Below are 25399 nucleotides of genomic sequence, written 5' to 3'. Positions count from 1 at the left end.
AATTTGCACAAAAGGAAAATGGATTAAAATGGCCGCACGATCAAAGGAGAACAAGGAAAGGCCGAAATTGTATTTTAATTCCCGTTGTCGGATTAATCGGAGTTTGATTTTAGACAAATCATACAGAAAGTCAAACGAAACGGAGTTTTCGATGGCTGACTGATGATCGGCAATTAAATAAATTTTATACAAGTTCGTACTTATCTTGTGGTAATTTGACGCTGGAAAATCCGGTCAAATGATCAAAATGTTTCGGGGCGATGAACCTTTCGAAGGCAGCAAAGCTGTGAAGGGAGATAAGAAAGAACACTCGGCACGAAGTAGAAACGTAAGTGAATTAAAAATCACGGTGGCCTTTCGTAAATTGCGCGGAGCGGCCGGGCGATGTTTATTTGTAGATAGTCGTTAGAGTACTGCTTAAACATAATTAGCACGATGCCCTTCCGAGCGTACTGGAGACTTCATGGAGAGCCTGGAAGCGCAGGCAGCCAGAGCGGGCGAGTTGGCGATCGGAGCGGACAAGACCGGGCGAAAAAAACAGGGTGCTTCGTGGCCTGAACAAACTTAATTCTCATTTTCAAAATAATACTTGGTCCTTAGTGCATAAGCCAGAAAATAAAAACATAGTTGATTGCAGATGGGTATTTGGTATAAAACAAGATGAATTTGGGATCTTAGTAAAGTACAAAGCAAGACTTGTAGCGCGGGTCTTCACTCAAGAATATATAACTGATTACAATGAGACATTTGCACCAGTTTTAGATTTTTGTTGGCACTTTCAAATCAATACGATTTAATGTTTAATCATAAAAAACAGAATTTTTAAACTCTAAAGGATGAAATATACATGAGCGTTACAAAAGGCCTGAATCACTCATATGAGAATGGTTATATATGGTCTTAAGCAAGCTGCTAGATGTTGGCTTGAAGTTTTTGAAAGTGTGTTGATGGATGTTGGATTTGAAACCTTAGGAGTTGATCGGTGTATCAATTTGCGATTTGTGATATTTAATATCTATGTGCTTTGTTCTCTTATGGCAAGTAGGATTATTTGCAATACTTATACAACCTTGGTTGTCTTCAAAAATATCTATAGGACCACTTAATTCTAGATTAATCTCATTTATTAGTGATTTTAGTCAAAGAGCTTCTCTTACACCTTCAAACAAGGCCATGTATTCTGCTTCAGTACTCCATGAAACCAAACAATTTCAAACATTTTTAAAAGATGGTGGTACTTCTTCTGTTAGTTTCATTTCCAGCCCAATCGGAATCTACATATGCTGTTGTTGCATTTCGAGTTGGAATCGGCTGGAAGAATTAAGAAGGCGGTATTCGTCTTGGGTAGGGCTATCGATAAAGTTGGAGGGTGGCAACCCCTACTGGAGTGGCGCCCCCTTCTGATGATGTCTTGGCTATCTAGCTATTTAAACTAGCCCGGTTCGCTCTGGGTATGGCTAGGATGGCCTTGATATGTCCAATGACCCAATTTCGTGAGAGGCGAAGGGAATATGGCGAGATATAGGCATGATAGGCAAATTTTTATATAGTCGCAGCCATATTGTCCCAGTAGATGGAACAGAAAGTAGTTAAGTAGTGTTTGTGCCGAAATATAAAAAAAAGTGAGTGTTAGAAAAATTTGTGTTAGGTTTAATAGTTTATTTTATTTATAAATAATTATTCGTAGGGCAACCGGGGTCCCAACACAAAGGGCCCCGGGATATTAAATTGGAAGACTTAATTGGACTAATTAAATTGGAAGTTTAAATCGGGATTTCAAATTGGAACAATTGAATTGGATTATTTAAATTGGAAGACTTAATTGGACTAGTTAAATAGGAAGTTTAAATCGGGATTTCAAATTATAATAATTGAATTGGATTATTTAAATTGGAAGATTAAATTGGACTAGTTAAATTGGAAACTTAAATTGGAGGATTAAATTGGACTAATTAAATTGGAATATTTAATTCGGAGATTGGCATCCATATCCATACGCACCTTCGTTCGACCCAGCGATACGAAGCAGACCAGCATAACTAGCCTTCCTCGGACGCCGCCAACGCTTTTATAACAAACGCCGGTGAGTCCGTTCCGAGCTGTTAAGTCACCTTGGGGTTATCTGGCTGCCAATTCGCGCCGCGTCGAGAGGCACCGCCATCAGTCTCGCCTTCGCCACCGTTCCTCGTGGTGTTCCAGGCCCTTACTGCGGCAGAGTACGCTGTAGTCGGGGCATAGTTGGCCCGGCGCCTAGCCCAGAAGTGGCTGAAATCATTAATGTTAATTTAAATGTGCACATTACTAAATTTATGTACTTACCTGTTGACCTGTATATTTATCCGGACTTAGACCCGAAAACCTCAATTTGTCCTCGTTGTTTCCTTTGAAAAAGAGTCGCGATTATTAGTTTTCGACGGGATTGTTTACAGCGCGTACTACTTACCGTTTGGCCTGTTCCTTCTTTTCCCTAGGAGCTCCTCAGGATTAGGTGACCCGACACATACCTAGTGTGTGCCCTTTTTTGCGCCTCGTTCCACTGTGAGTTCCACCAATACGTGACTGGTGGAACATATTTTCCGCGGCGCCTGTAGCCTTTACCAAAGGAAGGTAATCTTCCGCTTTGACCGCGTAAATTTGTAGACGGTGGCCAAGTTTGGTCGTAAAGGCTAAGAAAAGATGAATTAATTACTAGAAGAGCATTTATGTTAACTTTAGTACTTACGGTGATAATTAAAATGTACATGAAGACTGAAATGTGCGAGTGAGTTGTCGCTGTGGGGAGATGGAGCTGTCCTAGTCGCGAGGAGTGACTTCGACCAGCAGATTATGGGTGATGATCCGCAGAATCCTCCGGGGCATCCTTGGTTGGGTGGGCGTGCTTGGCTAAGTCATCGATAGCCACCAAGACACCATATTTTTCCCGTCAATTATAATTGTGTTGTTTACATTTTGATTTGTTTTGTTTGTTAGTGATGAGCGATAGTTTTTGTGAAGTGAGACGCGCTTATATCGATGTTTATGTTGTGGATACTGTAGGGATATTGGGGATACTCCGCCCTGGGGATTCGGGAGCTAGCCGGCGCCGTCCCAGGAGAAAATGCAGTTCCATAACACTGTAAGAATATTATTAAAATTAGCTACTTTATTGAATCTAAGCTTGATATTAACAGTTCCCTTAAGATATTATTGTTGTGGTTTGTATATCTGCTTAGAACACTTATTGAAGTACTTAAGACGGGCCGTGTACAAAACATAATGTACATCACACAACCAATTAAATTTCTACACGGTGCATCACATAATTCTTCTGATTGCAGAGCTGTATAGTCTAACTTGCTTGGAAGAGTATTAGGAGTACTAACTGAATTACAATCTTCCATATAAAATTTTCTAAATACATTTTTAATATATGCTGACTGACTTAGACAAATCTCTCCATCAGTTTTATCAATTTTTAAACCAATTAAGTGTCTAATTTCACCTTAATCGGTCATTTGAAACTTGTCATGAAGGTAAGATTTAAAATTGGACATTGTATCAGATTTGTTTGTATCTTGTTACATATAACACGATATTTATATTTCTCAAAATATCTCCCTTATCCAAAATATATTATTATTTTTATACTATTTCCATATTTACTATGTCTTAAGTATTTATTTAATTTTATTTAATTAATTTAATTCATTTTCTTGTTTATTTTTCAAATGGATCTCATGAAGTCCTTGTAATTAATTTCAATTTTCATATTTACTAATAATCTTATATTCCTGTTGAATTTAATTTGTCTAAGCTTTTACTTATGTTAATTTTTTGTATGGATCTAGTTGGTTTTACTGGGTTTCCCCAACTCTTGCAGCAAATGCTGGATCTAATGTGTCCCCAGAATTGAAAAAGAAAAGAAATGAAATGAAGAAACAAATTAAAACTAAAGCATAAACTCATGTTAAGAATTGAAGTGATAATCAATGTAACTTTTGAGGTGGCGTGTTGGAATTTGCATGTTCAAATGTACAAAAGTTACATGGATAATTGTGCACGCATACATTCATGTTTGCATGAATGTATGTGTACGAGAAGTAGACGCACATTCCGATGGACTAAAGAAACCCGTTAAAGGTAACGGGACCATCGTGCTTCTTCTTCTTATATTCTCGTCGTTCTTTTGCTCTCTCGATATTCACGTTTACTTCTATTCTGGTGTTGAGAGCGTGCGGTTCATACTAATCTAAGTGTGCATTATTATTTTTTCATTGGAAGGTTGCCTGTTTAATGCTTAATTGTATTAAATCTATTTATTAAAAAAACCATAAGGGCAATCTGCTCTCTTCCCACAAGTTGCTTGTAATCTATCCATACGGCGGCGTTCAAGTAATAGTGAGCAAAACCAACAAGAACCAACGTCTGAAACATCTCCAATTACTTCACAAGATCAGTCAAACAATGAAATCTTGCGGACGCTGCGCGGGTATTGCCCCGTAGTTTGTCCTTCCAAATGGAGACCCCAAAAACTGAAAACTATCATTGATAGGGCGCAGTTCGAAGGGAAGAAAACCACTCTCCAATGTTTATCCGCTTATCTCCAGGGAATTTTTCCGATACAGGGTGAACAACGCACGCTGACGAGGCCGACACGGGGCACTCGGATTAGGAGAGAAAGCAAAAGGCAGCTGTACGCTGTCATGCAGAGAAACTGGGATAAACATACAGGAAGGTGCACTAAGTCCTTGCATGAGGAAACTGATAAATCGGTAATGCCAAACCAAGAATACATGGTATCCCATTGAAGGGAGATAATGACTCAGCCAAGCCCAAGCTCTTGCGAAAATATAGTGACCCATACGGATCACTCGCTTGAGACGGTATGGTCCGCTATTACAAAGCGCGATCTTAGAGCGTCAAGGGTCGCATTATCTCCGGGGTCTGACGGGATAACTCAGGCGTTATGCTTGGCATAAGTAACATAATTCAATGGTGCGGAAAATTACCTCGCTTTATCCGACTAGTCAGAACCATCTTCATCCCGAAGACGGCGACGGCAAAATGACCGCAAGACTTTTGTCCAATATCGGTGCCTTCAGTCTTGGTGAGACAGCTAAATGCTGAAACAGAAGTGTACTGTGTTGGATCCACAGACCTTGCGTGTAGGCTTGAATGGGTGTCCATCATTGAAGCGTACTAACGAGTGGAAGTATTTAGGTATTAACTTTAATGTAAACGGGAGAGTGAAGTGCAATCCAGGTACAAAGCTTGTCCGAAGCTCTTCTAAAGCCACAGCAAAAATGATTTGCCCTCCGAACCGTTCTTATCCCACGGCTCTATCACAAGTTAACCCTTGGGAGTGTTACTAACAAATTGATACGATTTGATGTGCGTAAGTGGTTCAATTTACCACCGGATGTGCCGATAGCATTCGTTTCTGCTTCCCAAAATGTGAGGGACTCGAGATTCCATCAATAAGATGGATAGCTCCGATGCTTCGTCAAAGACGATTGAGCAATATAAAATGGCCTCACTTTGAACAATCCGAAGTAGCCAGGTTTTTCTTCGAAGACGAAAATCAAAGGGCGTGAGTTGGGTTGCTAGCTGAACAAAATGTATTGGGCAGAGAGATTGTATATGTCTGTTGATGGCAACGGTCTCCGCGAAACGGGAGACCATCCAACACGGATGGGTTAGGCAACCCACGCGCTTGCTAACAGGAAAGGAATACATAGACGGAATTAAACTCCGGATAAATGCTCCTCCCATGAAGTACTATGAGGGGAAGACACGAATTGGATCGATAGTGTGGTGAAGGTTATGATACTCTCGAAACATCAAACCACATCATACAGTAATGCTATCGGTCGCATGGGAGACGGGTAGCTAGACACACCTGCGTGGTAAATCGAATCAAGCGGGGACTCGATGAGTGACGCAGCCTTAGCAGTTTTAAACAATTTATGTATCTAAGAGGATACTCAAGAGGCTAAACGTAGCTTAAGTCGTTTGTGACATAATGTCATAAACATTGCCAAGCAACAATATATTATCTTTATACGAATGCTATCGGCACATCCGGTGGTAAATTGAACCACTTACGCACATCAAATCGTATCAGTTTCCTCAAGCAAGGACTTAGTGCACCTTCCTGTATGTTTATCCCAGTTTCTCTGCATGACAGCGTACAGCTGCCTTTTGCTTTCTCTCCTAATCCGAGTGCCCCGTGTCGGCCTCGTCAGCGTGCGTTGTTCACCCTGTATCGGAAAAATTCCCTGGAGATAAGCGGATAAACATTGGAGAGTGGTTTTCTTCCCTTCGAACTGCGCCCTATCAATGATAGTTTTCAGTTTTTGGGGTCTCCATTTGGAAGGACAAACTACGGGGCAATACCCGCGCAGCGTCCGCAAGATTTCATTGTTTGACTGATCTTGTGAAGTAATTGGAGATGTTTCAGACGTTGGTTCTTGTTGGTTTTGCTCACTATTACTTGAGCGCCGCCGTATGGATAGATTACAAGCAACTTCTGGGGAGAGAAGCAGATTGCCCTTATGGTTTTTTTAATAAATAGATATAATACAATTAAGCATTAAACAGGCAACCTTCCAATGAAAAAATAATAATGCACACTTAGTAGTGTGATTAGTATGAACCGCACGCTCTCAACACCAGAAAGAAGTAAACGAGAATATCGGGAGAGAAAAAGAACGACGAGAATATAAGAAGAAGAAGCACGATGGTCCCGTTACCTTTAACGGTTTTCTTTTGTCCATCGGAATGTGCGTCTACTTCTGGTACACATACATTCATGCAAACATGAATGCATGCGTGCACAAGTATCCATGTAACTTTTGTACATTTGAACATGCAAATTCCAACACACCACCTAAAAAGTTACATTGATTATCACTTCAATTCTTAACATGAGTTTATGCTTTAGTTTTAATTTGTTTCTTCATTTCATTTCTTTTCTTTTTCAATTCTGGGGACACATTAGATCCAGCATTTGCTGCAAGAGTTGGGGAAACCCAGTAAAACCCAACTAGATCCATACAAAAAATTAACATAAGTAAAAGCTTAGACAAATGAAATTCAACAGGAATATAAGATTATTAGTAAATATGAAAATTGAAATTAATTACAAGGACTTCATGAGATCCATTTGAAAAATAAACAAGAATATGAATTAAATTAAATTAATTAAATACAATTAAATAAATACTTAAGAGATAGTAAATATGGAAATAGTATAATAATAATAATATATTTTGGATAAGGGAGATATTTCGAGAAATATAAATATCGTGTTATATGTAACAAGATACAAACAAATCTGATACAATGTCCAATTTTAAATCTTACCTTCATGACAAGTTTCAAATGACCGATTAAGGTGAAATTAGACACTTAATTGGTTTAAAAATTGATAAAACTGATGGAGAGATTTGTCTAAGTCAGTCAGCATATATTAAAAATGTATTTAGAAAATTTTATATGGAAGATTGTAATTCAGTTAGTACTCCCCTTCCAAGCAAGTTAGACTATACAGCTCTGCAATCAGAAGAATTATGTGATGCACCGTGTAGAAATTTAATTGGTTGTGTGATGTACATTATGTTTTGTACACGGCCCGTCTTAAGTACTTCAATAAGTGTTCTAAGCAGATATACAAACCACAACAATAATATCTTAAGGGAACTGTTAATATCAAGCTTAGATTCAATAAAGTAGCTAATTTTAATAATATTCTTACAGGATATGTAGATTCCGATTGGGCTGGAAATGAAACTGACAGAAGAAGTACCACCATCTTTTAAAAATGTTTGAAATTGTTTGGTTTCATGGAGTACCACGAAGCAAAAGTCGGTTATTGCTTCATCTACTGAAGCAGAATACATGGCCTTGTTTGAAGGTGTAAGAGAAGCTCTTTGACTAAAATCACTAATAAATGAGATTAATCTAGAATTAAGTGGTCCTATATATATTTTTGAAGACAACCAAGGTTGTATAAGTATTGCAAATAATCCTACTTGCCATAAGAGAACAAAGCACATAGATATTAAATATCACTTTACAAGAGAGCAAATTGATACACCGATCAACTCCTAAGGTTTCAAATCCAACATCCATCAACACACTTTCAAAAACTTCAAGCCAACATCTAGCAGCTTGCTTAAGACCATATATAACCATTCTCATATGAGTGATTCAGGCCTTTTGTAACGCTCATGTATATTTCATCCTTTAGAGTTTAAAAATTCAGTTTTTATGATTAAACATTAAATCGTATTGATTTGAAAGTGCCAACAAAAATCTAAAACTGGTGCAAATGTCTCATCGTAATCAGTCATATATTCTTGAGTGAAGACCCGCGCTACAAGATAAGTACGAACTTGTATAAAATTTATTTAATTGCCGATCATCAGTCAGCCATCGAAAACTCCGTTTCGTTTGACTTTCTGTATGATTTGTCTAAAATCAAACTCCGATTAATCCGACAACGGGAATTAAAATACAATTTCGGCCTTTCCTTGTTCTCCTTTGATCGTGCGGCCATTTTAATCCATTTTCCTTTTGTGCAAATTAAGTACATTTGGAGTACATAAGTACATTTGGCCGTACATTAAAGCCAATTACATACATTCCGAAATATACATAAGTTTGTTAAGGGTCTTATTGATCTTTCATTAGGACAACTGAACTCAATCTTGAACTGCTCCAAAAAGTTTTAGACCTTAATTTTGTCTCGGAGATCGCCAATGCATTCGTTACTCAAATTAGCCATCTCTCCAATCCTACACTTAAGGTTACTGTAAAAGCTTCAGCTCCATTACAGTCATGTTCCGAAATCGAACCAGCATCTTTTCGCTATTTTCGAAGAGCTAAATTCGCAGAATTGAATGCATTAATCGGAACTCGACTGGTCTTTTATGGATTCGAGCGATGATCCCTTACATATTGTAGAACAGTTTTATGGTATACTCTACTCTGCTTTCGATACGTTCGTTCCCTCATTTCCCTCTGCAAACGCGCCTCAAAAGCCCCCTTGGTTCTCTCGTAGACTCTCTTTCCTGAAAAATTCCATGTGTAGACTGACTTAAGAGAATTGGGCTCCAAGTTGACCTTTCGATGTATCTAATAGCTCGTTCAAATTTCTTAGTCCATAATTCCGTATGTTACAATGGTTACCTAATCCGTTGCAGAATAGAATTCCAAGATAACCCCAAGCAGTTCTACGCATTTGTTAATTCGAAACGAAAATCGCAACAATTTGCATCTTGCCTTCACCTTGATACGACATCTGCCTCTAGTGACGCCGATATTCCGAACTTATTTGCAAAATTTTTCCAGTCCACGTACTCGTCTTTCAGATACGATAAAACTTCATCCTACCCCTACCCACTTCCTCACTCCAACTGTTTTTTCACGCCCTTAATTAGTGAGGATGATGTCTTACCAAATCTGAAAACAATCGAGATGTCTTTTTCTTCGGGCCCTGACCTTGTACCGAGCTGTGTTATAAATAAATGTGCCGTAGCTTTGTGCAAATCTTTATCTCAACTTTTTCAGATATCCCTCCTTCATTCGTTTTTCCCTAAAGTTTAGAAGGCATCGTTTATCATTCCACTTCATAAAAATTTCGTCTTTGACTTTCAAAGTGAACGGTCGTGTTTTTTTTCTGCACTTCGAATTTTGCATTTTGTTTCGTTTATTCCCATCGGTGGGTTTTATCAAAACAATTTTAATTTTCTTCCGGTTATTCAAACATACATTTAAACTCCGTTCGCTTCGCGAGTCCACTTGTAATACTACTAATTAATTGTTTTAGTTTTCGTAATTCTTATCTGTGTTTTCTTTTCTTATATCTCCGCCGTTTCTCTTTTGTGCATGCACTTTAACTAATTTACGCTCCCGCTCTCTTGCTCACTTTGCTTTGAAAGTTCTAAACGTACAGTTTCTGCGCTCTTGCGGTACTTATAACTGCTCGCTTATAAATTTCAATTCGTTTTCTTGGTACAGTGTTTCCAATAGATAAAATAAATAATAAACATTTAGTCTGCTTCTGCAAAAAATGCAGCCTCGTAATCAGGGCTGACCAGTCTAATATGACTTGCTGGCTGTGTGAAAATACACCAAGTGTGCCGGTTTTACTGGCCGGACAAGTGATGACCTTTCAAAGGGGCCCAATTTGCAGTTTTATTGTGACGCTTGTGTCGAGGTTGCGAACGAGATGAAATCGTTCCTGCGCCAAACTAAAGACGCCTTGATGGGGCTGATTAGCTGTTTCGGAGTTGCTAGAGATAGTTTTCGCCTAGCTGATGAACTCTTCTCTGCGCTGGACTCGCAGTTTAATAGTCGTAAGCTATTAGAAGAGTCCCCTAAGCGAAAAAAGGCCGCTGGTGGTAAGGAGCACCGCTACCGAAATCAATAGAACAACAGAGCATTCCGGCGGATCAGCAGCTGACTGCAGCAAACCGTCAAATGTTACCAAGATCAGCAGCTAAAAAACAATCCGAACAATCCGTAACAGAATGCATGCAACCAGGGACTTCTAAGAACTGCAAATTGTCCTTAGTGGTTTCACAATTAGTGGATCCACCTTTCTCTCAAAATGTAGCTTCACCACCACAAGGGACTTCTGAGCCCGGACGACCGGCTCAAGTTGGTTTTGAAGAAACAATGTCTGCTCCACCATAATCCCTTTCAGTGGTTCCACTCAAGAAAAAAATTTTCGTTTCTCGGCTTTCCCCTGATCAAACATCTTCTGATGTATTGTCTTATATGCAAGACAAAACTAAAGCCGATTGTAATAGTGTAAAGGTGGAAAAGTTTAAGTTTTCTTATGCTAGAAACATTTCATCTTTCAAGATAACTGTCCCTATTGAGCTTTTTGAAGCCATATGCTCGGGCGACTTTTGGCCGGATAATATGGTTGTAAAAGAGTTTGAGGCTAAGATAAAGATACTAAATTGTATTCCGATAGCCTTTCCTTTGCATCTCATATTATTGTGTTTACAGAAACCTGGTTAAAGCCGGAGATCATTAGCTCCGAAGTTTTTCCAGGTAAGTACACAATATATAGGTATGACCGTCCCTCTAGACGGGGAGGTGGAGTCTTAATTGGAGTTGATTCAAACCTCCCGTCTGAGGAGTTATATAAGATGCAACGGCAGCATCGCATAATGAACCTAATTCTAAGGTGCGGAAAATTACCCCGCTTTATCCGACCAGCCATATTATCTTCATCCCGATATATCATAGTTTGCAGTTCTTGGGCGCTCCATTTGGAAAGACAGTCTACGGGGCAATACCCGCGCAGCGTTCGCAAGATTTCACTGTTCGACTGATCTTGTGAAGTGATTGGTTAGATTATAAGCAACTTCTGGGACGAGAGCAGATTGCCCTCTTATCTGCTCGATTTTCTCCTTTTAATAGTCCCTCTGTCGCAGCTTTTTGATTGCCTCGACGCTTCGGTTCATGAAAATTACCGCTAGTTGCTTATTTATGTGTTTAACACCATTTGCCGTCAGCTCAACTTCCTTTGTACCATCATCATCTCCTCTCATTCACTCCACCTTGCCTTGAATTTCTTCAAGTTCGTCTGGATGCCGACAAATCATGTGAACTTCCAGCCCTCTTTCGCTAGTAACGGACCAGTCACATATTCTGTATGGTAGTCGTGAGAGAGTAGCCGATGCAGTTGGTTAATATTGCTTCCCTGGATAGCATGGGTCGGGGTCGTCGTTTCTTACATTTCAGTTATTTAAATATACATCAAAGGGTCCATTCTGGTTAGTTTTGTCAAAAAATAGGCAATTTTCGGGAATTTTTTTTTTTACAAAGAAAAAACATAGGTACTTCAAACTTTTCATGTATATTTCTAATATACTAAAGATTATTTTGTACAAATTTCAAAAATTTTGAAACATTTTTGGAACCAGGACACAGGGCGACGGCGGACAGTGCGCAAAACAGGAACCCCGCTGGCCACTCTTCTACAGGTTGTAAAAATTGTCTAAAACAAAAAAATTCAAAAATTTTCTTGTTCAGTAGGAGTGTACTTATGGACTGAACTAAATTAATCGAAATTGAATAAAAAATAAGAAAATGGCGGCGTTTTTAAAAGTTTTACCGAAATTTTCTTCACTTTTTGTCGATAAAAAATCCAATCTATAAGCTATCTATGTATTTCTACTTCTAGTATCTAGTTGTAATTCTAGACAATTTAATTACGCGTATCTAAAAACAAAAAACATTAAGATTCGTTAAGAATTGACTGAGATATGACGGTCGTTTAAAGATTTATGTACGCTCCATAACTCCTTTGAGTCTGCCGCCTCGAAGGCTCATAACTTTTAAACCATTACGTATTTCGGTTTGCCCTTTTAGTATGATATTCTAGACAGCTGTAGCTTTAAAAAAATGCAAAAAAAAATTATTTGATTTTTTTGAACAAATTAACCAGACCCTTAAATTCCGTTCGCTTCGCGAGTGAACTCCTATCTATATATAATATATCTTTTTTCACAAATTAATAACTAACAAGAGAGAACGCTATAGTCGGATGCCCCGACTATCAGATACCCGTTACTCAGGTAAAGGGAGTGCGAGGGAGATGGAGACTAGAAACTTTGATCACGCATAACTTTTTAACGAATGGTCCGATTTGAAAAATTTCTTCTACATTTCGATAGGTATTGATAAACACAATAAAACTGCATTTTTACTTTTCCGAAATATTTAAATTTTTAAAATCGTATATAAGCGATTGTGGGCGTTAAAGGGGGCGTGGCACCATTTTGAAACAAACTTGCGCTGCGTAGGAACTACTAAAATCTACATGCAAAATTCCAATCTTCTAGCTTTTATAGTTTCCGAGATCTCAGCGTTCATACGGACAGACAGACGGACAGACGGACAGACGGACAGACGGACAGACAGACGGACAGACGGACATGGCTAGATCGACTCGGCTAGTGATCCTGATCAAGAATATATATACTTTATATGGTCGGAAACGCTTCCTTCTAGCTGTTACATACTTTTGCACGAATACAATATACCCTTTTACTCTACGAGTAACGGGTATAATAAAACTATTTTAATTTCGTAATTCTGTTCTGTGTTTTTGGTTCTTGGAACAACGACGTTTGCCTTTTGTGCGTTATTCGTCGGAAGTCGTAGTGCTGTTTTTAGTGTTGCTTTTGCATGCACTTTAACTAATTTACGTTCTCGCTCTCTCGCTCTCTTTGTTTTGAAAGTTCTAGGCGTGCAGTTTCTGCGCTCTTGCGGTACTAATAACTGCTCGCTTATAAATTTCAATTCGTATTCTTGGTTTCAATAAGTAAAATGAGTAACAATAATTTAGTTTGCTTCTGCAAAAAATGCAGCCTCGTAATCAGGGCTGACCAATCTAATATGACTTGCTGGCTGTGCGAAAACATGGTGCACACCAAGTGCGCCGGTTTTACTGGCTGGACAAGTGATGACCTTTCAAAGGGGCCCAATTTGCAGTTCTGTTGTGATGCTTGTGTTGAGGTTGCTAACGAGATGAAATCGTTCATGCGCCAAACTAAAGGCGCCTTGATGGGGCTGATTTGCTGTTTCGGAGTTGCTAGAGATAGTTTTCACCGAGCTGATGATCTCCTTCTCTGCGCTGGATTCGCAGTTTAATAGTCGTAAGCTATTAGAAGAGTCCCTTAAGCGCAAAAAGGCCGATGGTGGTAAGCAGCAAAAAGGGGAACACCCCGCAACCGAAATCAAAAGAACAACAGAGTATTCCTTCGGATCAGCAGCTGATTGCAGCAAGCCCTCAAATGTTGCTAAGATCAGCAGCTAAAGAAGATTCGGTATCCGAACAATCCGTAGTACAACAATCGCTCTTCTCAGTGAACGGACGTGTTTTTGTTTTGCGCTCCTTCCTTTCCTTTTCTTTTTGAAACCACCGGGGTTAACTTAAGTCTTTTTTAACATTTTTACACCTTTAAGTGTCTTTAAACACTTTCCGTTCGTTTCGCGAGTGCATCGTGATTAACTTGTGTTTAGAAAATAAAAATTTTAATCATTATTTCGGTGCTGGTTTCTTGTTTTTCTATTGACTCCCTTTTAAGCATTTCTTTTCGTCGTTGGGCGCTGGTGAAACGGCACGCACTGTAACGGTAATATCTTTCTCTCTACCTCTCTAAATATATCTTTGAGGAGTGGAACATCGTTGCGGAGTTGTTGGAACGGCAAAACTTAACGTTGTTACGCTCCTGACCTATCACTCTCTCTGTCTATCTCGCTCAGAGGTGTCTAATATCGGAGTTAATCGGTGTTACGCTCCCGCTCTCCCCTTTTCGTTCTATCTCGTTTCGAGGTGCAGTGGCCTACGATAAGAGCAGTGGCCTACGCTACTACTGCGATGAGTGCATCGTGTATGAGAACCAGGCAATATCTATAAGGCGGTTTACAAAAAATCGTCTTTGACTTTCAAAGTGAACGGTCGTGTTTTTTTTCTGCGCTTCGAATTTTGCATTTTGTTTTCGTTTATTCCCATCGGTGGGTTTTATCAAAACAATTCTAATTCGCTTCCAGTTTATTTAAACATAAATTTAAACTCCGTTCGCTTCGCGAGTGCACTTTGTATTTAATACTAATTAATTGTTTTAGTTTTTTCGTAATTCTTATCTGTGTTTTCTTTTCCTATATCCCCGCCGTTTCTCTTTTGTGCATGCACTTTAACTTATTTACGCTCCCGCTCTCTTGCTCTCTTTGCTTTTGAAAGTTCTAAGCGTGCAGTTTCTGCGCTCTTGCGGTACTTATAACTGCTCGCTTATAAATTTCAATTTCGCTTTCTTGGTACAGTGGTAAATAAATAAAATGAATAATAAAAATTTAGTCTGCTTCTGCAAAAAATGCAGCCTCGTAATCAGGGCTGACCAGTCTAATATGACTTGCTGGCTGTGTGAAAATATGGTGCACACCAAGTGCGCAGGTTTTACTGGCCGGACAAGTGATGACCTTTCAAAGGGGCCCAATTTGCAGTTTTGTTGTGACGCTTGTGTCGAGGTTGCGAACGAGATGAAATCGGTCATGCGCCAAACTAAAGGCGGCCTGATGCGACTGATTAGCTGTTTCGGAGTGGCTAGAGATAGTTTTCGCCGAGCTGATGATCTCCTATCTGCGCTGGACTCGCAGTTTAATAGTCGTAAGCTATTAGAAGAGTCCCCTAAGCGCAAAAAGGCCGCTGGTGGTAAGGAGCAAAAGGGGAACACCCCGCAACCGAAATCAAAAGAACAACAGAGCATTCCGGCGGATCAGCAGCTGATTTCAGCAAACCCTCAAATGTTACCAAGATCAGCAGCTAAAAAAGATTCGGTATCCGAACAATCCGTTACAGAATGCATGCAACCAGGGACTTCTAAGAATTCCGATTTGTCCGGAGTGGTTTCACACTTAGTGGATCCACTTATCTCTCAGAATGTAGCATCACCACCACAAGGGACTACTGAGTCCGGACAACCGGCTCAAGTTGGTTTTGCAGAAACAATGTCTGCTCCACCAAAATCCCTTACAGTGGTTCCACAAAAGAAACTAATTTTCGTTTCTCGGCTTTCCCCTGATCAAACATCTTCTGATGTATTGTATTATATACAAGACAAAACTAAAGCCGATTGTAATAGTGTAAAGGTGGAAAAGTTTAAGTTTTCTTATGCTAGAGACATTTCATCTTTCAAGATAACTGTCCCTAACGAGCTTTTTGAAGCCATATGCTCGGGCGACTTTTGGCCGGATAATATGGTTGTAAAAGAGTTCGAGGCTAAGATAAAGAAGAAGGGGCCCGTGGGAGTAAAACTTCCTAGTCGAGGCCAAACCAGTGTACCAATTTCAAAAAACTAACTTCTAACCTCCTTCTTTCCTATCAGAATGCAAGAGGTTTGCGTAGCAAACTCACTAAATTGTATTCTGATAGCCTTTCCTTTGCATCTCATATTATTGTGTTTACAGAAACCTGGTTAAAGCCGGAGATCTTTAGCTCCGAAGTTTTTCCAGGTAAGTACACAATATATAGGTATGACCGTCCCTCTAGACGGGGAGGTGGAGTCTTAATTGGAGTTGATTCAAACCTCCCTTCTGAGGAGTTATATTTTGATGAATTTAATACCATTGAATTTATTTGTGTAAAGTTATCGCTTCCTGGTAACTTTATAAACATAACTTGCTCATATATTCCGCCGTTGTCTGAGCTTCTTGATTATTTAAATCACCTTTCCGTTATTAAGTCCGTTGCAAATAAGCTTTCCGATAGGGATCAGTTGGTAGTTCTAGGTGATTTTAATATACCTGGAGTTACTTGGTCGACTGAGGATGGGTCGAATGTCTTACTACCTATAGCACAGAATGATTTTATTGATGGCCTGCTTGACATATCTCTATCTCAAGTAAACCATGTTCGAAATTCATTAGGTCGCCTACTTGATTTGTGTTTTGTATCAAATCCTGAAGGTGTGTTTCTGTCCAGAGTAGCACCACTCACGCAACCTGAAGATCCATATCACCCAACAATCGAACTTTCATTTGATACGGGTAGAGTTATAGAAGAAAAATCAGAAAAATCCAAACGAATGCATTGTTTTCGCAAGGCAGACTTTCTGAGGCTAAATAATTTTATTTCTGGCTTTAATTGGTCTGATCTTTACTTATGCATTAATATGTCCGATGCAGTTAATGTTTTTTACACTGCAATAAACTCATTTTTTAATTCCTGTGTTCCGTGGTACTATCCGTCAACTTCCAATAAATCACCTTGGTTTAGCAAAGAGTTGACACACTTAAGAAATGTAAAGTCCAGACTTTTTAGGAAATATAAAAATACCGGTTCTCAATCTGTTTTTACTAGATACTTAAGTGCTCGGTCAAGATTTACCGTGCTTAATGCTCAGTGTTATAATAGTTACTTAAACCGTTGTAAGGTCCAGTTCTCTCAGGACCCGAAACAGTTTTATAATTTTGTTAACACCAAGCGTAAATCTAATTCTTTTCCTTCCTCGCTGTCGTTCGAAAACATGACGGCAACCACAGATCAGGCAATAGCCGATTTATTTGCCCAATTTTTTCAAACGACTTACTCTACTTTAGATTATTCATCACAGCCTTATTCTTACACCATGTCCAAGTCAAACCTAATATTCTGTCCCACTTTAACAGAAATTTAACAGAAATTTGACTATGTAAATCACTTACTTCTCATTCAAAAACTTGACCTTTTAGGTTTTCCAGTTGATCTGCTTAAATGGATTTCAAGTTATCTAAATGGCAGGTCACAAAGGGTGTTTTTTAAAAATTCAATTTCTGAAATTCTCCGTGTTACCTCCGGTGTCCCACAAGGGAGCCATCTGGGTCCGTTACTTTTTACATTTTTTATTAACGATCTTCCATCAATTATAAGTCATTCTCGCGTACTTATGTACGCAGATGATGTTAAGTTGGGCCTGCAGTATAAGGACATTTCCTGCCATTTAGACTTGCAATCCGATCTAGATAATTTTCAAAACTGGTGCCGAGTTAATTTACTAAATTAAAACGGTTCCAAGTGCAAGCTGATGACTTTTTATCGGGCCAATCCGATATACGCGACTTACACGTTAAGTGGCAGCTCTTTGGATAGAATAACTCTTGTAAACGATCTTGGCGTTCTCTTGGACCCTAAACTAAAATTTTCTAATCACATTTCGTCTATGGTTAATAAAGCGAGAGGAGTGCTTGGATTTATTAAAAGGTGGTCAAAAGAATTCGATGATCCTTATTTGACTAAAACTTTATTTATTTCGCTAGTCCGTCCGATTCTGGAGTATGGCTCTCCCGTCTGGAGTCCACAATACGGAATACATATTGGTCGTATTGAATCTGTACAAAAAAAACTTCCTTCTTTTTGCTTTACGGCGCCTAAACTGGGATGCAAACCTTATCTTACCTTCTTATTCTAGTAGACTTCTTTTGATTAATTTACCATCCCTAGCCAACCGTAGAACGATGCTTGGTACTATCTTTATTTATAACCTTATACATGGTGATATTGACTGCCCCGACTTGTTAAGTCGGCTAAACTTTTCTGTGCCAAGTAGATTAACTAGAAATTATTTTCCCCTAATTTTAAATCATTGTAGATCTAACTATGCCTTGCATGAGCCTTTCAGAGTATTATGTTCTGACTATAATAGACTTTTTCCTGTAATATCAAATCTTGACTCTCTGCCGTTCCTAAAACGATTGATACTTGCTTCATTGGCACAAGATTGATCTAACTATTACTTTTTCCCCGGACCTTTACCTTTATTTTCCTATCTCGCGTCTATCTTATCGCGAATCGTGCCGTACGATACACGGCTGCGCCCCTCGGTCGGTTGGGCGGGTAAGTAGGCCGTAGGACTCCGCGCAAAAAAAAAAAAAAAAAAAAAAAAATCAGTGTAACTGCCGTAAAAATACGGACCTTCTTGTGGCGCTTGAATCTCAGCTCACTAATCGCATGCTAGCTGAGCCCGATTCCCCAAAGCGCAAAAAAGTCGCGGTCGGTGGGTATTCTATGGCAGGTGCCGTGCAACCTGCTGCCCGCGATTCGCTTCCAGCTCAGCTGTCAATCTTAGGTGCCACTCAAATGCTACTAAGATCGGGGGCAAAAAGTGATTAGGTACCCGAAGTTGCTGGACCCGATGGGGCGCCGCCAGGACTTTCCGCTCTGTCCGATCAAAATAAAGTAGTGGCCCCAACACCTCATGTTGACTTGACGTCCGGATTACCGGCCGATACTGGTAGTGCAGATACAAATTCTGGAATACCAAAAAAGGTGGCATGTGTGGTACCAAAAACGGTAACTTATGTTCGGGTGCCCCAGCTAAAACATGTATTTGTTTCACGGCTCGCCTCAGACCTCTCATCAATGGATATTGCGGCTTATATCCGTAATAAAATCCAAGTTGATGATCTGAAGGTTGAACAATTAAAATTTTCTTATGATAGGAAAGTATCATCATTTAAGATTGATATTCCTTGTGCTCATTTTGCATCTGAGTGTTCCGCTAGTTCAGGTAATGGAAAATAACATTATGAACCATCCCCAGCGCCCTCTACATCCTTTACTGCCCCGAAAAACTAGCCTCCTCCTTTCTTCTATCCAATCAGAATACAAGAGGCTTACTAAGTAAGCTGACTAAATTGTACTCGGATAGTTTTTCCTTCCCTTATAATATTATTGTATGTACAGGAACCCGCTACACGCCAGTTTTTGGCCTGAAGGCATATTTGTAAAAGTGTCCGAAGCTAAGAGAAAAAAGAACAGTTCAGCGGAAATGGAAAATACCATCCCGAGCGTCCTCCTCATCCTCTTCTGCCACGAAAAACTAGCCTCCTTTTTCCTTCTCATTTAGTATGTATATGGATGTACAGAAACCTGGTTAAGGCCGGATATTCTAGCTCCGAAATTTTTCCGGGTAAGTTCATAATTTAAAGGCTTGATCGTCAGTCCAGGCGGTGAGGAGGAGTCTTAATTGCTGTCGGCTCAACCCTTTCGGCTGAATTACTAATTTTCGAAGAATTTAATGACATAGAATTCCTAGGTTTCCCGGTAGTTTTGTATATATTAATTGTTCATAAATCACACCATCATTTGAGTTCCCTATTTACGCAAATCACCTTTCCGTTATTCAGTCAATTTCCAAAAAAATGGCAGATCGATCAGTTAATAGTATTAAGTGATTTTAATATACCTAGTGCGACATGGTCCCCAGACGAAAACTCTAATATTTTACTTCCTTTAGCGCACCATGACTTTATTGACGGCTTGGTTGACATTCCGCTATCCCAAGTAAACCATGTTAAAAACTTCTTAGGACTGTTACTGGACTTGTGTTTTGTTTTAAATCTAGAAGATGTTTGTCTATTACGAACATCACCACTTACACAACCAGAAGATCCTTATCATCCAACTCCTGAGCTGACTGTAGATGAGAGAACAGAGCTGAATAAAAAATACGAAAAGTCTGTTAAACGAATTCGCTGCTTTCGAAAAGCAAACTTTCATCTTTTAAATACTTTTATATCCGGCTATGACTGGTCTGAACTTTATTCATACACAAACATGGATGAGGCCATTAATATATTTTATAATGCATTGAACTCCTTCTTTGATCTATGTGTTCCGTTATACTATCCGTCAATTTCCAATAAACCTCCATGGTTTAATAAGGAGTTGTCCCACCTACAAAATTTGTTAAATCCAAACTTCTCAATAAATTTAAAATGTGCGGATTACAATCTGCCTTCTCTCGATACCTAAGGCGTCGGTCAAATTTTACCGTGCTTATCGCTCGGTATTATAAAAACTATCTGACTCGTTGTAGGGTCCAGTTTTTACAAGATCCAAAACTGTTTTATAATTTAGTTAACACTAAGCGTAAATCAGCCTGTTACCCAGCATCGGTATCATTTGACGGCAAATACTGATCAAGCAATTGCCGATCTATTTGCCCAGCTCTTGCAGACAACATATTCCGTATCATCCCGACCAAATTCGTCTTATTTATATGCAATATCCGAGTCAAACTTAATTTTTTGTCCGAGGTTGAGCGAAAGCTCCCTTTGTAGGGGTCAGGTTGGCTTTAAAAATGGAAAACCTTACAAGCGTAGAATAACTCAACTTTCATCCCAATTCGTATATACCGCAAGTCAAAAGTTTGGGAAAAGCGTAGATCATACTAGTCGCACTACTCGCACACGCAGTGCTTGATCTTCCCTCTCGCCCTTGCGTACAGTCGGTGCCTGCGAAGGAGAATAGAGGAAGAGGAGAAATCAGTAATAGTCCCGTTCATCGCGGCTCGCGAACTTTCCAGTACACGTTGCCAGCGCACTGTCGGGCAGCAGCTCGTTCATTTCGTTTTGTGATCTTTGGCAATCAAGTCATACTTCTGTGAGTCGAATAGAAACTAATTACAAGTCCATTCCCCACGTGGAATTTGAGTACCAATAAAGAGCCACAAACGGAAGAATAAAGAAGAGATCAACATAAATCGGTTTCACCGGCGCGTGAATAGAATTCAGCGGGTATTTATACAGACAGAAAATCTGAAACTGTGGACATAACCTAACAGTGAAAATTTCCATGTAGGCAAAAGGCCGGTCCGTACGCAAGGGGCGCTCACGCTTTCAACTGAATAAAGTGCGAATCTACTACGACCGGCCAAGCGCTACGATTATTGCACTCAGCAAAAGTGTGCCTCAGGCGACACGTGCAGCTGAGACTCCGCAACCCAGAATTGACACGCGGTCGGGCCACGCCCACGGGCGCGCCTCTCCGAAGCTTGTTAGCGTCCTCAGAATAAGAAGAGCCATCGCGACATACCTAATTACCCCCGGATCTGATCTGGAGGAAAGTTATTCGGCTGGCGTTTGCTCGGAAGATCACGTGATAACCGGCGACAGACCACGACCACGCTGATCCCTCTTGGACAGTGGTGCGCGGCAACATACCACGTGCTTCCATAGCCGAGCAGCCCGAATCACCCGATCACCACCATCATAGATCGACTGTAAAGAAAAGGAGTCAACAGCGGTAGCAGAACACAAGCCCCGCGTGAGGGCGATCCAGGCTGATCACGTAACAGGATTGAGAACATCTTGAATTAAGTGGCCATGTGAGCGGCTTTTGTGAAATCCGTCGTCGCTGCCGAAACATGCGACCCAGCGCAGCCATCAACTAGCGACCGCACTAGGAATCGCTACTAAGAAAGTCGTATTGAGCTTTCCACGTATATCTATAATTTGTTTTCTTTGAATTCCGACCCTGTTCTTACGTTAGTTTTTCTTTTCATTTAGCTTGTAATCCATGTGAATGCCTAATATGTACGCCAACACTTATCCCGTTTAATAACAAATAACAACGCTCTACCAAGTCTAAATCACACAGCACCTGCATCTTCAATGGGCCCAGCGAAACAGCAGCGAAGGATATATATTCCGTAAGTGACCGCCGATATCGGCTTATATTTTATATGCGAACATTTGTATTTAACCGGGAATTTAAAGCTAGGGCACACATATGAGCATCACATAACTTAGTACGTAAATTTAACTTTGCCCACCTTGAAATTGAAACGAAATTGAAACTGTCAAACTAATCTTGAAATGAATCTGAAATATTATTGAACTGAAGCCAATATGAATTTATGTAATTAAGCCTCAGTATACGGTCCGTCGTTGAACAACGCAGTTAATGATTATCGCCACTATTTTGAAACCAACCATGTAGAATACAGAAAGTGCACTTAAGCTTTTCGTAGTAGAACGGGTGTGCTATATAGATGAGGAGGAAAAAACCCACGCCATATCCGACGAGCTTTGTACCGAGCAAATGCAAGAAGTGCACGATGCCAAGTCATCTATACGCTGGAAATTTAACCAATTTCTTGTGAACACCTACTTCGCCGCTACTACACCTTCACTTGAAACATCTTTGTAGATCAATTATATCTCCATGTCATGGATTTATAAGGTAAAGATCTACGACGACAAACCTTTTGGAGCTAACGCCTTTTGTACTAAATGGCTTCAAAAAGAACATGCAGACTGACGTAGTTTACACTGATTTTAGTAAAGCGCTTGATTCAGTAAAACACTCGCTTCTTGTATTTAAGCTAGACTTATTACGGTTTCCATGTGATCTTCTAACATGGATCTTAAATTATCTTTGTGGTAGGACTCAACGAGTCCCCTTTAAAAGCTCTATCTCTAATTTGATCCGAGTTACTTCAGGCGTCCCAAAAGGAAGCCACCTTGGCCCACTTCTTTTTACTTTGTTTATTAACGATCTCCCTCTAGTCTTGACAAAGTCGCGTGTCCTCATGTACGAAGATTACGTAATTTTATGTCTGCAATATAACGAAATTTCCAGCAGTTCTGACTTACTATCGGACCTAAATGCTTTTCAAACATGGTCTTGTGAAAATGTCTTGTATTTAAATAGAGCTAAGTGTAAAGTTATGACATTTTTTAGGGTGAACCCTCAATATGCCACGCTGCGGTGTGATCCGTTGTCTAGCATCACGCATATTGATGACCTTGGCGTCCTTCTTGACCCAAAACTTAAGTTTTGTGACCATATTACATCCATGGTGAATAAAGCTAGGAGAGTACTTGGATTTGTTAAAAGGTTAATTAATTTTCTAATCACATTTCGTCCATGGTTAAGAAAGCCAGAGGAGTGCTTAGTTTTATTTAAAGGTTGTCAAAAGAATTTGATGATCCTTAAGTCACTAAAACATTATTTATTTTGCTAGTCCGTCCGATTCTGGAGCATGGGTCTCCCGTCTGAAGTCCACAATACGGAATATATATTGGTCGTATTGAATCAGTACAAAAAAACTTTCTTCTTTTTGCTTTACGGCGCCTAAACTGGGATGCACATCTTAAATTACCTTCTTATTCTAGTAGACTACTGTTGATTAATTAACCCTCCCTAGCCAACCGTAGAACGATGTTTGTTACTGTCTTCATTTATAACCTTATACATGGTGAGATTGACAGGCCCGTCTTGGTAAGTCGGCTAAGCTTTTCTGTGCCAAGAAGATTAACTAGAAATTATATTCCCCTAGCGCTCCGATTTTGTATTTATACCCGTTACTCGTAGAGTAAAAGGGTATATTGTATTCGTGCAAAAGTATGTAACAGGTAGAAGGAAACGTTTCCCACCCTATAAAGTATATATATTCTTGTTCAGGATCACTAGCCGAGTCGATCTAGCCATGTCCGTCTGTCTGTCCGTCTGTCTGTCCGTCTGTCTGTCCGTCTGTCTGTCCGTCTGTCTGTCCGTCTGTCTGTCCGTCTGTCTGTCCGTCTGTCTGTCCGTCTGTCTGTCCGTCTGTCTGTCCGTCTGTCTGTCCGTCTGTCTGTCCGTCTGTCTGTCCGTCTGTCTGTCCGTCTGTCTGTCCGTATGAACGCTGAGATCTCGGAAACTTCTAGCTTTTATAGAAGACTGGCAGTTTGCATGTAGATTTTAGGAGTTTCTACGCAGCGCAAGTTTGTTTCAAAATGGTGCCACGCCCCCTCTGACGCCCACAAGCCACAAGCTGTGGCCACAGTTTTGATGATATTATGAAAATTTTAATTGATATGTATTTGTTTCGTCAATACCTATCGATTGGCCTGATAAAAGTTTGCCACGCCCACTCTAACGCCCAAAAACCCATTAAACGCATAAGCGTGGCTAGCGCCTACATTTCCGCCTTTCATGGCGCCATCTAACGGATGACTTTGGAACAGCTGGCCAAGGTGCTCAACAGAGTCAATGTTAATTCTCGATAAGGATTTCTATTAAAGGAAATTGCGATGGTTTGCAAATGGTATGCAAATCAAATCAAGTTAGCCAAATTGGAGGTCTGAGTCAAACAATGGCGTATGTGTGTAAGCATATACATATGTATGTATTTACATTGTACACAGTTGCAATTGCCCGGCAAAGATAACTCCTTTCAAAGAAAGCTATTCGCTATACCCGTTACTCGTGTTGTGCAAACATTTAGACTTTAATATACATAATATTATTTAATACTTAATCTTATATTAAGTTGTTTAGCTGAGTAACGGGTATCTAATAGTCGAGGCACTCGACTATAGCGTTCTCTCTTGTTTTGTTTCATTTAATCCCATCGGTGGGTCAAAACAATTTTCATTTTCTTTCAGTTATTTAAACATACGTTCGCTTCGCGAGTGAACTATAAATCTTTGTGCACTTTTGTAATAATACCTAAAAATTGTTTTAATCTCGTAATTCTGTTCTGTGTTTTCTTTTCTTGTAACCCCGTCGTTTCTCTTTTGCGCGTTGTTCGTCGTAAGTCGTAGTGCTGTTTATACCCGTTACTCGTAGAGTAAAAGGGTATATTGTATTCGTGCAAAAGTATGTAACAGCTAGAAGGAAGCGTTTCCGACCCTATAAAGTATATATATTCTTGATCAGGGTCACTAGCCGAGTCGATATAGCCATGTCCGTCTGTCCGTCTGTCTGTCTGTCCGTATGAACGCTGAGATCTCGGAAACTATAAAAGCTAGAAGATTGACATTTTGCATGTGGATTTTAGGAGTTCCTACGCAGCGCAAGTTTGTTTGGTGCAACGCCCCCTTTAACGCCCACAATCGCTTATATACGATTTTAAAAATTTCAATTTTTCGGAAAAGTAAAAATGCAGTTTTATTGTGTTTATCAATACTTATCGAAATGTAGAAGAAATTTTTCAAATCGGACCATTCGTTAAAAAGTTATGCGTGACCATCTCCCTCGCACTCCCTTTACCTGAGTAACGGGTATCTGATAGTCGGGGCACCCGACTATAGCGTTCTCTCTTGTTTTAGTTTTGCTTTTGCATGCACTTTAACTAATTTACGTTCCCGC

General features: G+C 39.8%; 1 long non-coding RNA gene across 1 annotated transcript; it reads right to left on the bottom strand.

Annotated features, from left to right (window-relative positions):
* Positions 1–2226: 2226 nt before the first annotated feature.
* Positions 2227–2787, bottom strand: LOC123037127. The gene is made up of 2 exons (XR_006417383.1): positions 2723–2787; positions 2227–2666 (listed from the first exon to the last, which is right to left on the bottom strand). It is a non-coding gene; the product is annotated as an uncharacterized LOC123037127 (long non-coding RNA).
* Positions 2788–25399: the final 22612 nt, after the last annotated feature.

Source organism: Drosophila rhopaloa, unplaced genomic scaffold (assembly GCF_018152115.1).
Source record: "Drosophila rhopaloa isolate 14029-0021.01 unplaced genomic scaffold, ASM1815211v1 contig_138, whole genome shotgun sequence".
NCBI lineage: Eukaryota > Metazoa > Arthropoda > Insecta > Diptera > Drosophilidae > Drosophila > Drosophila rhopaloa.
The sequence above is the reverse complement of the archived record's forward strand: the minus strand, read 5'-3'. Positions and strand labels throughout refer to the sequence as shown.